Below are 13,280 nucleotides of genomic sequence, written 5' to 3' on the forward strand. Positions count from 1 at the left end.
TACTCCAGAGTCTTGAGCACAAAAATCTAGTCTGATACTGCATTGGAGTGCTGTTGCCTTATAGATGAAGGGTTAAACTGGGCCCAATCTGCTCTCTCAGGTGATTGCAAAAGAACTCATGGCAATGCTTCCAGTATCCTGACCAATATTTATACCTCAATCAAGTTCACTGAAAAAACAAATTATTTGGCCACCATCACTTTGCTGTTTGTGGGAGCTTGCTGTGCACAAATTGACAGCTGTGTTTCCTATATGACAACAGTAAGTACACTTAAAAAGTATTTCCTTTGTAAAGCATCTTGATGTCATTATCAGGAAAGGTGCTAAGTAAATGCAAGTCTTTCTTTTTCCTGCCTGATTGAGGACTGCTCATGCCACCCAACTGAGTGCCCACTGACCATTGCTCCAACCATAATAGTGGTGCCAATAGGTCTTTGCTACCTACTCCTGAGCTGCCACCCCTCCCTTGCTGCCTAGTAGTAGAGGTGAAAATGCAGCCCAAAGTGTTTCAGTTGTGGCAATCAGATTATTGCAGCATGTTAATGTTACAATGCATTCACCCTACATTAAGTGAGAGGAGAATATTTAAATGGAGTGTCACAAATATATAATTAAGATATTAGAAATTTAAGTACAACTGTTTTAAAGGTACATTTCCGTTTTCAAACATTTACCTTGTGTTTAAAAGCCTTTTTCAAAATGGAAGTATGGACAGACAACATGGAACCTTTGTGTTTGTTCGAACGTTGTCAGTTTCTTATATCTAGAGCTGGCTACAAAAAGTGATTGAACTTCAAAGACTCCTCCGGGGAGGTCCACTGCATTTTCTCAAAGATGTGAAAACCCCTTTACTTCTGAGTGAACAGGAGACAGGAAGGACCTTCAAATGACCACAATGTAATTAACTTATTTGAAACAATTACTCCTTGAAAATTAACATGGCAGACATTTTGTAGTTTTTATTTGAACTATATAAAGGAATTGTTAAGAAGCCACCTTGGACGGCAGGATACAGAACCCCAGGAAGAAATCTGAGGGACAACAAAGTGTTCTTGACCAAGAGGACAAAGAGGAAGGTATTAAGATATCAATTGCTTTCCTGTGGAAAGAGTCCAGGCCATTTGCAAATGCCAGAACCACAGAATTAGTGAGGAATAGAAAACCTGATCTATCTCCCTAAAACCTGCTGTGCCCACCTAAAAAGGCAAATCTTTCAACTACTGAAGCTGCTTAACTATGCCTCCATTTTCAATGCTTTTACTTTGGAAAGAAGGGATTAAAGCAATGGGCTCAGTGATATCTTGCAGAGACTGATCTGAAAATCTCATCTTTGAGTATCTTTTTACTTTATCTGCATTTTAATCTTTATATCTGTATTTTAATTAATAACATCACCTCTTATTTAAGTAACTTTAAGCAGTAGTTTTGTAATAAACTAACCTTTATCTTATTTAAGAATAAAGCTTGACTGCTGGGTTATTAATTTATCACTTGCAAATTAAAAGAGGACTACATACATACACACACATTCTTACCTCACAGATTACTTAGAGGAACGACCTTTTATGTGGTTATGATAGGAGGCTAAAGGGTGAGTGAAATTAAAAAGTTGGAGAATTAATCACCAAAAATGTAAATGTTCAACCTCTGCAGTTAAAATAATAGTTATACTTCTGCCTTTGATTTTATTGAGCTGTGAATAAATTGAACCTATATTGAGATAAGGCAACATAAAATATTCCTAACTTATTAATTGGCCAAAAGCAAGCTACCTTTCAGAATCAACCTGCCTGATTTGAATAAAAGCTTGGCAGCTAACTGTTCCCTGGTGCGTTCCCCATGGCAATGCCTCTACTAATCAGTGTCTACTTGCCAACCAGCCAGCACTCTCTTCTCATGCAATTGTTAAGGACAGGAGGTGGATTAATTTAAATGATCCTGATTTCTCCTCTCACTATCTATCCGTAAACCAAAAGGTGTTTTTGATTTCTGGTTTTCTTCCTTTATAAATGGTGGCATGATCCAACCCTCTATTAATAAGCCCACAGCAAACTCGAGATAAAGTAAAATCAGAGGGTTGGCTTATTTCACACACACAATGCAGAAAAGGGGTTTTGCAATGTCTGCCACTTTTGCAGTCATACAACAAAAGAGGGATCGGGAAAGAAAGGGATAAAGGGCAAGGCCACATTAAAAATAAGAGTTATGGTTTCACGGAGTCCAGAATCAGAAGTCCAGTGGTGTAATCTTTCAGAGGTTAGCAGGCTGAAACAATTGCAGGGTGATCCCTCTTTCTTGAAGTGAGGACTTCCTCAATGGAAGACGGCAAATAGAGGTGAATTAATCTTATAGGCCCAGATACAGGAGTTCCAATATTCCAGTAGTCCAGTGTAGATTAAGGCCAGGCAAGTTACCAGGGCAGAGCTCTTTCTGCTGCCAACTGTTAGATGATAAACTGGTAGACTATCTGAGTTCAGTTCCACATGGCAATACTATAGCTTCTAGTAGCTTGGGAAGGTCATGTGACATACTTCCCACTTCTACTCCTGGGTGTTGGACAAAGGATGTATTTTTCCAGGTCTGGAACCTTGAGAGATTTAATAGAGGAGTCAGGATCCCTTTTGCAATCATACCATTTCCATTGGCAACAGTTCTACCTTGGAAATGTTAAGTATGTTGGTGCATTTCTTTGGAGTTTGATTTTCTGCAGTCACAGGGGCCATTAGTTACACTTTAAAGATAACAAGATCCCTGTTGGTTTTCTGAAGGCTAGAAATTCCTCTAGCATGAGTCATGGCTAATTAGGCATGTCAGGGTAAAGCCTTTGTCCATTTTAAAAATAAAATAATTTTATAAAGTAGCTAGATTGGCATAGATATTTTTCCTTCCTGTCTTCTGGACAGGAAACAGTGTAAATTGTTGTTCCCTTTTCTACTGGTATTCTTGCAAACTGTCCTGATGAATGGAAGCTAAAAAGTTTTGACAGTATGTCTCTTTTATTACATATTAAAGAAATTAAGAGCAAGTCAATTACAAAAACAACAAACATCTCATAGAGCCCTTCATAGCATGATCTTTGTGGATTTTGTTTTGTTCTTAAATAGTAACTGGTTACCATCATTGAAGGAAAAGATAAAACAGTAGTCAGTTAACAGTTTACAAACTGCTTATGGGGTCAATAGCAATCATACATGAGGTTGAATGAAAAACAGGCTCTATGACAGGAAAACTGGCAAAGAATGAATGATAGAATTGGCCAAATACTAACCAGTCATTACCCAAGAGTAAAAAAGTTAACATCATTACGAGGTTTAGGTTCATCTGAGCTCTGGCCTGAGGTAGATGGGACATTCTGGTCAAAGGTGCACCATGACATCCAGAATGTCAAGAAATACCTCAATGATAAAACCAGATATTACACAGTGTCTCCTGGGACTTCCTGCAAAGTTTCCCCAAAAATCTCATTAAGGGGTGGCTCTTAGGTTTCATTTTAACTTTCATGCATGCCACTGAAAGGGCATTAGGAGCCCCCCTTGTCTTGTTATTGTAGTTTTTGAACATGAAGTTCGGAATGGATAGAAAATCATGAAAATTGTGCCAGCGATTTTCTAAGGTGCATTCCTGGTGGATAAGGATCAATACTGAGAGTGTGCATTGAAAAACAGACTAAGCTATGAAAAAAAAATCACAATCCTGAAGCAGAATGTCATTTTCTTTCAATTCTGGTCTCACTTATTGGTCCTTTGCCAGTAAGTGAGACCAGACAATTCCCCATGTATGGCTCATTTACCAAACACCTGGAGTACTTTCCACACAACCAGAGCAGAGGATCATGCAAAGTACCATGTCAGGCACTTATATAATAGTAAAGAACATCATGGCTATTCTTCATGAGTCAGTCTCAATATTTTTTTTCTTCCCTCCAGTTTTCCCAGGGGCATTTTGACAGTGCAATTGGGAACTCCCGTGGATGAAATGCCCAGCTGGTGAGAGCAATAGAAAATCAATAAAGTGCCTTTTTACATGTGCTTTTTAAAAATTCATTTATGGGATGTGGGCATCGCTGACTAGGCCAGCATTTAATGCCCAGCCCTAATTGCACTTGAGAAGGTGGTGATGCAATGGGCCTTTGCCAATGGTGCACAGGTTCCATGCTGTGTCGGGAATCCAGCAACTAAGGAAGGCAAGAGTACGGTAGGAAGTTATTGACACATCAAGTCACCATCATGGCAACACTATAAAGGAAGGACCAGCAGAAAATGAGCCAGTCACAGTGTAAAACCGGTGATAAATTCAGCAATTCCATGAGGCAAGTACTTTGGATAGCTTGCAGCAAGGGAACTTGGTGTCATTGCACTGAGATCAGTTAGAGGGCATCATTGACTTTTAAAGCTGCATCCGTATACGTGAATTACACGTACTCTCAACTGGACTAGTCTACTGAAGAGGAACTGTCACACTTTGCAGCTCACCATCCACAGCACAGGATCATCAAACTCCACAGGACCAGCATCTGCAGCATCAGACACAGGGAACAGCATCTGGCTGCAGCAGAGGGAATAACTGAAGGGCTGCACTCAGAAGAAGGCTCTGCCCTGTCCACAGGATCTACAGGCTGAGGGTCAGCTTCCTCGACCTGTTAGTGCAGCAGTGCCTCTGAAGGCTGTTGCTGTCACATCAGCTGATTGTTAACCTGTGAGCCCTGTTGGAGGGTGACCTAATGCCATGAGGAACAGGAGAGGCAACCCCTCTCGTGAAGGTGACTGTCACCTTGAACTTCTGTACGTCTGGCTCATTCCAGGACTTAGTCACAGATGTCTGTCAGGTTTCACAATCAACAGTCCGTAAAAATAATTAATCAGATGATGGCTGTCAACAAATGCCTCAATGATCAAACCACTGAGAAGGAGCTGCAGCACTCTGAGATAATCCTAATACATATATATGGATGCCCATAGGTCTATAGGCTTTGCCTCAATGGCCAGCTTTCTCCAGGTCCAAGGTGTGATTGACTGCATCCATGAAAGAATCAAGGCTTCAACAGACCGGGAGTTTGTTAATTATAAATATTTCCACTCATTCATGTGCAGCTGGTATTCGACCATCGCAAGAGGATCCTGCAGGTGTGCGCAAAGTTTTCAGGGAACCACCATGACATCTTTATCCTTCAAAAATCTCAGGTGCCTTACTTGTTCAAGCTTCTGCACAGCTGCAGTGGATGGCTCCTGGGTGACAAGATTTACCCCCTGAAGACTTGGCTGCTGACACAAGTGTGTCACCTCACCACAGAGTCACAAGATATGTTCAATCCACTTTTTGTCTATCGGGGCCTCAATAGAACAAACCAATAACTTGCTCAAAATGTGTTCAGGTGCCTTTGCTACTCTGGGGCCACTCTTCAATGTAAGCGTGATATTTAGGGGGACTCACTGTGGGGTCAGGAGCACAAGGTCAGCAAGCTAAGGGAGAATATCATTGTTACGGAGATGGAAAGGGAAACTTCAGTCTGGACAGACATTTCCAAGCACAGTTGGAAAGATAGAGCTTCAAGGGATATTTGCGCTAGAACGTGTTACAGAGGTGAGAGTCTGAGGGTTGCCTCCTGACACTTGGATGTCACTCAACTTCACATACTGGATCTGTGCCCACAGCCCTGCACTGAGGCTGTCCAACTTCTCATTGACCTCCAAACAAGCGTGACCTCCTCCTGCCATTTTCTGGAAAAACAGCACATGGCTCCATGCCCTCACAGCTTCCACTATTACCTCAAGTGCCACTTCATGTGACTGCCCTTCTCCTTTTGACATCTACCTCCCTTCCCCTTTTACGTCTGCAGCCTTGCTGTCCAAAACATACTGTTCTACTTCTCTGCTTGCTTCCGGTGTCTCTTTCAGTGCTGCACCCTCAACTGGGCTTCTGACTGCTCCCGCCACTCACTCATCCTCATTGGATGAGAAACCCAGAGGTGCCCTCATAACTGGCTGACCCTTGGAAAATTCGCTCAGAAGAGCTACTACTCACAGGGTCAGGGTGCCGAATGGGGTATAGTCCCAATAGTTCTTCATATTCCAAGACCATAAGATTCCACTCTTTATGTTGATGAGTGCTCTTGATTGATCTGGGTGGCCCCGATTTCCACATGAGCACAGTTGATGAACCTGTACCTGTGTGAACCCAACCAAACATTTAAACCTGAGCGCTGGCTCATTCTGATTGGCAACCTTACAGGTGAAGTTCACATAATTGCCTAACCTGGCAAAGAAATCATCAGTGACCTGCATTATTTATTTGTAGGCTGCTGTCTGGGATATCATAGATATATCTCTGGCAAAACCCCGGAAGGATTTGGAGGCTAAAGGGTCGAGGGTGATGGTGACTTTGATAGTCAATGGTGACGCATGGTCACCACCAGGTCCATTAAGTAGAAGGTCTTGTTCTCAGAGGCTGCAGATGCCTGCCACCACCTGACCTGAAAACCTGAGCCTCCTTTGATACGTGTTCAGGCCTGTCAAGGAAACAGCCTGTAATCTTTTCCACAGGTGGTGCTTCCTGCAAGCTGTACCTCTTGGTAACTCCCTGTCTGCTGCTCCACTCTCTGCTGGTCCTCTCGCTGCTGCTTCCCACTTTGCTGCATCCTTCTCCACTTGTCTTCTGTCTCTTGACCCTATCTTCAGTTTCCTTCTCTGCTGGTACCCCCTCCAATCATCCTCTCTCTGCTGTTTCCCTCTCCACTGCATCCCTCTCTGCTGGTTCTCTCTCTGCTGTTTCCCTCTCCACTGCATCCCTCTCTGCTGGTTCTCTCTCTGCTGTTTCCCTCTCCACTGTATCCCTCTTTACTGGTTCCCTCTCTGCTGATCCTCTGTTTGCTGGTCCCCTTTCTGCTGGCCCTCTCTCTGCTGTTCCCTTCTCTGCTGGTTCTCTCCCTGCTGTTTCCCTCTCTGCTGGTCCCCTCTCTGCTGATCCTCTGTCTGCTGGTCCCCTCTGTGTTGGTCCTCTGTCTGGTGTTCCTTTCTCTGCTTGTTCTCTCTCTGCTGTTTCCCTCTCCGCTGCATCCCTCTCTGCTGGTCCCCTCTCTGCTGGCCCTTTCTCTGGTGCTCCCTTCTCTGCTGGTTCTCTCTCTGCTGTTTCCCCCTTCGATGCATCCCTCTCTGCTGGTCTCCTCTCTTTTGGTCCTCTGTCTGGTGTGCAACTACAAGTCTGAGACCAGCATACTGTTAGCATTGCTGCTCATGCTAGTCATTTTGCTCCTCATCTGAGGCCCAATCTAAGGCAGAATGAGTGGCACCAATCCTGATATGATAGAAGAAAACCTTCAAAATATTGAAAGTTAACTCTCAGCAAAGGCCATGTGAACAAACCATTTCATGCTTGCAGGTAAGAAAGCAGTTGTGAGCACTGAATATTTTTACCTCCATAAGTCAGTAAGATTGATTCAGATTCATCTATGGTCTTTATTTTCACCATTGAGTTTCAAGGAGTCTGTGGAACTCTGATGTTGAACTCAGAGGTCACTTGAAATATCATTCTACCGAGCGATTTAACATCTACCTCTCCTATGTGTTGTGCGTTCATGCAGCCTAAGCATTTGATTTAAATGCTGAAGTCGATGATTCCCAATAGGCTGTCAAATTTCCCAGTTTTAACTTCCACCCACACCCAAATGTTCCACCATCAGTGATCTCCTTGATGCAATTGTAGCACTGCCGATTGACTGATGTTGCCACTAGCCACAGGAGTACCTTGCAGTATGCAATGAAGCATAAAGGTTCAGGACTGCAATATCTGAGATGGGGTAGACATTATGTGAAGGCCGGATTCCAGCACAGTTCTATCACTGCTTCCCTGTGCAGTGAATCCTGTAAAAGCAATTTTCTTCTGACATTGCCACCTAGATGTGCCTTGGTCTGCAGAGTACAACTGCATAGGGAAGATATGGGAACGTGCTTCTGATTCAAGTGAGCCTACAGCCTCTCTTCATCTTCACCTTCCTTCAAAAACTCAGAGTGAAATGCGCAAGCAATTCCCAAATTTTAATTGCAGCAATTAACAATATTCCTCCTCAAATTGAATGAAAAATGCAGCAAAAATATCATTAATGCAGCTGTCAAAATTCCAGTTAGTATCAGAAATGTGCTTGTGAAAAATGTAGCAAGATTGCCTTGCAAAACTTTACTTGCTGAAAGCTATCAATGTGCCTGACATTTTCTTTGTGTTATGATATGACAGATGCTATTTGCCAGGCTGACCAAATTCCAATGGGAAGCTTGGCCATGGCATCACAACGAATTTGAAATTTGCATTTATTATGAGAATGTTTGTACACTGAAGTCAGATGTAATGACTCCACTGCCACCTTTTGAGATTTTGAAGACTCAATTAAAACATTTATTAATAAAGGAAAAGAAAACTTAAACATGCAAGGCTACTGTTACAAAGCTACATTTAGTTTTATAACTTTCTAATGAGATTTCTACTTAACTAGACTCCCAACTACACATCCTTTTCAGGCAACAGCCCAAATAGATTCTTAATCTATAAAACATTCAGCAATATTACCACAAACATCCATTGTTGCTGTAAGGGAGGTAATTCACAGCTTCTTTCTCCATCTCACTCGACAATGGAACTCAAAGGTTTTTAACATAACCTTGGTTACTGGACAGCAAACCTCTCCAGGGTGGCTAAAGGCTTTTTCCACAAGTCTGTTTTACATAGTGCACCTATCAAGATCTCACACAGCCATTCCCCACACAGCTTTCAATCTTTCTTTAAATATGTTTCCTCCCTTTTGATCTGTAAATCCCATTGTTTCAACGATTCTTTGGAAGTTACTGTTCACAAAATATAAAAATATTTCATATTGCCATCATGGCCAGTGCTTTTGGGAAAATTAAACTTAATAAAATTGCCCTATTTATCTTGCCAGTTGCAAACATCTTTTCACGTACCTCCAAAAATCAAACAACCTCTCAACTTATCTAAAAATGCAAATTCTATTTGCATCTTATCTGCTGAAACTTCAGCCTAGCTTACCCACCTCCAGTTCAAAAATGCCCGTTTATACCTTATCTCTTTCGATGATTCAAACCTTGCAGTCTGACTGTCTGCAGTTTAATTAAACTGGGTTCACTCAAACACAAACATACCTACACACAGTCCTCATAAGCTTGCTTCAGTATCCCACAGTAATATTAGGGAAAGAATGATATTTCCTTTACATTTGACTGTCTTATATGGGTATGCTGAACACAGCACAAATGGAAATTGCGTGGATGTTCATTAGCATTTGTTTTACCACATAAATCAAGCTCTCACACATTTTGTTTCAGAGCACCTTAGGGCTTCCCTAGAAAGCTAGGCCAGCACATTGTGCCAAGCACAGAAAGGGCTCTTAATTTGTTTGTATCCATACCCACACCCACCACTTCACATTGCACCCTTTAGTGTCATTCTTTTATTTGCGAACATTGGCATTTCTGCATCCCTTAAGTTTTTGCGTTTTTGTCAGAAATGTAATTTCATGAGGATTCAAGCAACAGATGGGCTAAGACATGGGTAGTAAAAATGGTATGATCCTCCTGAGGGCCAGGAGGAGCAGGAGTGTTCCTCACGGTCCTTCAATGAAGCTTTCAGCCCTCCTCCAGCCGAGATCAGCACCCACTTCCCCAGTTCTCCTAGTTTCCGGGCTAATTTTCTTAATTCTTCTACTTCCTTCAAAAATCCTGATGGCATTATTAATTTATGGAACTGTCTTGACCCAGCTACGTGAGCACAACGAAGTTGTTGGCATTTTGCAAGACCACTTCTTTCTCTGTGAACTTTACATTTCTTAAACTTTGAGTTTGGGTGTTATTTTCCACTTTGCCACTTGTGTGATATGAATCACACTTGTTAAAAAGGTCAAGTGGTTTATTTCTAGCTGTTGAAGTGATAAATTTACATAATTTCATTTAATCTACCATCAGAAAATAATTGTCATTCAGGAATGCTTAAAATACCTTTTTAATAACTCAGTTGACTCTCTGCAGAGTTTAGAATATTTCTAAACTGATTGTGTCCTTTGGAGCAATGGTAATAGACTGGTAAAGGGCAACGTGATCATTTTTCAACATTTCCACACCAAGGGATCACAACATCTTGCTATTTTTTAATTACTCCAAAGAGATGTGGAACTGAGGCCCTATCTGCCTGATCAGATGGATGTGTCATCCCGTGATATTTATTGAAGAGCAGCAACATAACATTCAAGGCTATGGTCCAAGTACTGGTAAATGCGATTAGGTAGGTAGGTCGTCTCACATGTCAGTGCAGACTCGATGGGCCAAAGGGTCTCTTCTGCACTGTGTGATTCTGTGATTCCGTGAACTTCTTTTTATGTCCTGGCCTCATCTAACACCGCAAAAAGTAAGCTGACTGGTAATCCATTATATTGTTGATTGTGGAACATTGCTGTACTCAAACTGGCTGCCACACTTGTTAATGTAATAACTTCAGAGAAATAATTAATTGTATGTAAAACATTCGTGGATGGCCTGTAGGTATTAGCAACACATAAATACATCAATACAAGTTATTGTTTTCCTTTCTTTCTTCACCAAAATTATCTGAAGAAACTGTGGCCCTGATAATTAGTGAAAGTGGAGGAGGGTGTGGGGAAGACAGAAGATCACTAAAAACCTCAGAGAGGCCAGGGGCCTGGAGGTCCTACTTAACCTAACCGCAATAATTAACATTCTTATTGTTCTGTTTCCCAACCGGCAGTTGATCAAATGGACCACTTGGCTGGAAGCAAGAGAGAACACAGTGGCTGGACATCACAACGGGGACCATTTAGGGGCAGTCCCAGCAATAGCAAGGGGAAGAGAATCTGTGAACATGAGGTGAGCAGGAGGCTTTAATTGGGAAAGAGTAGAGAGCCTGGAAATTAGGAGAACTGGGGAGGTGGGTGCTGATCTCGGCTGGAGGAGGGTTGAAAGCTTCATTGAAGGACCATGGGGAACACTCCTGCTCCTCCTGGCCCTCAAGAAGTGCTGTAAAAGGCACTTACCTTGTCGAACTGGCAGCTCCTGCCTCCCATTCACTGCTCATTTTCCTGAGTACTGGAAACCCCATGGAGTGACAGTCAATTTAAATCAGGCTACTAATTGCATTGAGGGAGCAAGAGTTAAATATTAAGATTGAAATAGCCCGCCTTCCCATGCCAGCACATTGAGGTACAATATCCTTTTTTACAGCGACAGGTGCATAAGCAGCCTGGTGGTGTCTCATTGCCCATATTTAACTCTTTAACCCTTATCGTGAGCCTCTCCCACCGAACATGGGGTGCTATTATCAAGACCTGTCAGTCCTAAACTGAAATGCTGCATGAGTAGAATCCCTTTTCCCTAACTTACCATGTTTTACTACCCATGTCTCAGCCCATCTGTTGCTAGAATCCTCATGAATGCTTTTGTCACCTGCAGGCTTGTTTATTGTCAGTCGTGGTTCACTCAGTAGCACTATTTCCCCTAGGTCAGAAGTTGTGGGTTCAAGTTCTATTCCATGACTTGAACACAAAAATCTAGGCTGACACTCCAGTGCAGTACTGAGGGAGTGCTATACAGTTGAAGACGCTATCTTTTAGATAATACATTAAACCACGATACGCTCTCAGGTGGACACAAAATATCACATGGCTCTGTTACAAAGAAGATTAGGGGAACTATCCCTGGTGTCCTGGGCAATATTTATCCTTCAAACCACATCAGAAAAGTAGATTATCTAGTAACTATCACATTGTGGGAGCTCACTGTATGCACTTTAGTTGCTGTGCTTCCTACATTACAACAGTGATTACACTTCAAAAAGTACTTCATTGGTTGTAAAGTGCATTGGGATGTCCTGAGGCCATGATAGATAAATGCAAATGTTCCTTTTTGCTTGTTGTTCCCATGCTCTGATGATCAGCTTCCCATCATCCATCCCCCTCCAAACTCATGCTTATCCAAAATTCTGCTGACTGTATCCTTATTCCCAAAGGTCCTGTTCACCCATCACTCTTGTGCTTGCTAGCCTTTACTGTCCCTTGGTCCCTGAATGTTTGTTTCTCATCCTCTTGCTCAAATTCCTCCATGGTCTCATCCCTCCCTACCTTTATAACCTCCTCCAGCCTTACAACCCTCCTAGAAATTTGGACCCTTCTAATTCTGGCTTTTTATCTACGTCCCAGTTCATTCACCCCAACATTGACGAGCATATTGTCTTGCCCAGTAAAAGCATGATTGGGAAATTTGCAGATGACATAAAAACTGGCCGTGCAGTTGACAGTGAAGGGGAAAGCTGTCCACTCCATAATGATATCAATGGGTTGGTTGAGGGGGCGGAAAATTGGCAGATGGATTTCAATTCAGAGAAGTGTGAGGTAATGTATTTGAGGAGGGCAAACAAAGCAAGGAAATACTCAATAAAGGGGAGGATATTGAGAGAGGTAGAGGAAGTGAGAGACCTTGAAGTGCATGTCCACAGGTCCCTGAAGATTGCAGGACAGGTGGATAAAGTGATAACAAAAGCATATGGGTAATGCTGGAACCGTATAAAACGCTGGTTAGGCCACAGCTGGAATTTTGTGAACAGTTTTGTTTGTCTGTTACAAGAAGGACATAATTGCTCTGGAGAGAGTACAGAGGAGATTTACAAGAATGTTGCCAGGGCTTGAAAATTGCAGCTAGGAGGAAAGAGTGAATAGGCTGGGGTTGTTTTCCTTAGAACAGAGGAGGCTGAGAGGTGTTGTAATTGAGGTTACAAGATTATGAGGGACCTAGATAGAGTAGATAGAGTAAACAGGAAAGACCTTTTTCTCCTAGTGGAGGGGTCAGTTACCAGGGGGCACAGATTGATGGTGATTAGTAGGAGGATTAGAGGCGACACGAGGGAGAATTTCTTCACCCAGAGGGTGGTGGGTATCTGGAATTCGCTGTCTGGTTTGGTGGTGGAGGCAGAAACCCTCAGCTCATTTAAAAGGAACTGGATCTGCACCTGAAGTGTTGTAACCTGCAAGGCTATTGACCATGAGTTGGAAGGTGGGCTTAGAATGGGTGGCCAGCTTTTTTGCTTTTTCTTTCTCGACCAGCGCAGACACAATGGGCTGAATGGCCTCTTTCTGTGCCGTAACTTTTCTATAGTTCTGTGGTTCTGTATTCATAACTTTATGGATTGCATTGAGCTTGGAATTTTCTGGAACTGCTTTTCCTTTTGAAAATACACACGTATTGGCTGCTAAGATGGCTGTTGGGGTTCAGGTG

The sequence above is a fragment of the Carcharodon carcharias genome, chromosome 11 (genome assembly GCF_017639515.1).
Source record: "Carcharodon carcharias isolate sCarCar2 chromosome 11, sCarCar2.pri, whole genome shotgun sequence".
Taxonomy (NCBI): domain Eukaryota; kingdom Metazoa; phylum Chordata; class Chondrichthyes; order Lamniformes; family Lamnidae; genus Carcharodon; species Carcharodon carcharias.